This window comes from Mus pahari, chromosome 17, assembly GCF_900095145.1.
Source record: "Mus pahari chromosome 17, PAHARI_EIJ_v1.1, whole genome shotgun sequence".
Lineage (NCBI taxonomy): Eukaryota > Metazoa > Chordata > Mammalia > Rodentia > Muridae > Mus > Mus pahari.
In genome coordinates, this window is record NC_034606.1 from 3,522,329 (window position 1) to 3,523,682 (window position 1,354).

The following is a 1,354-nucleotide window of genomic DNA, read 5'->3' on the forward strand; positions in this document are numbered from 1 at the left end:
ACCTGCCCTGTCCACCTTCCCTGTCCACCTGATCTGCCCACCTGCCCTGCCCACCTGCCCTGTCCACCAGCCCTGTCCACCTGCCCTGCCCACCTGCCCTGTCCACCTGCCCTGCCCACCTGCCCTGTCCACCTGCCCTGCCCACCTGCCCTGTCCACCAGCCCTGTCCACCTGCCCTGCCCACCTGCCCTGTCCACCTGCCCTGCCCACCTGCCCCTCCATACTCATCATCCTGTACCTGGCCACTGCCTTCTGCCTCTGGAGCTACTCAGGATGCGTCTCCACCCCAGGCTTCTGATCCTTCCTCCTGCTTCATGTTCCTCCCGGTGAGACTTTTCTGAGCAGCCCTTCAGCTCTCAGGTTATGGGGACTGGATCGTGTGTCCAGCTCATGTCTGAGGCTCTTTGTGACTCCCTTCTCTGTTCATTTCCCGTCTATCCCTTACCACCCCACACCAACCTTACATTCCAGCCATGCTTCCCTCCCCCTTCTCCTCCTCCCCTCTTTCCTACAAGGTCACTGCCTCAACACCCTCCTTCCCAGACACATTCTCTCTCTGAAAGCCCGCTCTGCAGACTTTTCTTCCCTGTGCCCCGCTCCCCATCCTGTGCTAACACTCCTTCTCTGTGCCTCCTCAGTGCCTTCACTTTCTCCCAATTGCTGCTTTGATCAACTTGCTTTGACACCAAATGGGAATGTTCCAGCCCTGAAGCCTATGAGATGCCCTCCCAGGCTCAGGAGAGTGACTGGCACATATCAGGAGTCCATGTCTATCTGTCAGATCAGAGCCACCGAGATAAACATACTCGTGGTGTGTAAGCACACTAGTGCTCTGAGAATGGACAGAAACGGAAAGAGGAGATATGGGTGATGTACAGCTGAGACGACAGAGGTGAGCAGCTATTGCATGAAGCACAGTATGACCACACTGAGAAGTGGATCAGACCCAGGAATGGATGAAAACAGGATCTGACGGTCCAGCTCATTCTGACGGAGGGAAGCAGCTGAAATATTCTGACAATCTTTCCCCTTAGCGAATGTCCATACACCTTTGAAGCTCCTGTGTGCCTTAGAATTGCATCACAGTTGGATAGCCCTGAGATACCTTTCGCAGTGGGGCTCTGAGCTACCAGGGTCGACACCCTCTGATCTAGAGGGAACCGTATAATCACTAGAGAATGGCATTCAGAGAAGTTCTGGATGAAGACAAATCCTTTAAACACCAGCCAGCCCCACCTGTCTGTTAGAACCATGCAGCTTGGAGATGGCCTCCCTGTTGCCACTGAAAAGGTCCCCTCTGTACAGGGGGCTAGACACCCCAGAGTGTTATATCCTCTGGACAGGGGGCTAGACA

General features: G+C 54.9%; 1 protein-coding gene across 2 annotated transcripts in view; it reads right to left on the reverse strand.

Annotated features, from left to right (window-relative positions):
- The window catches only part of Snx31 (sorting nexin 31), a 59,455-nt gene that overhangs the window by 35,920 nt on the left and 22,181 nt on the right, over positions 1-1,354 (reverse strand). The window lies entirely within an intron of this gene.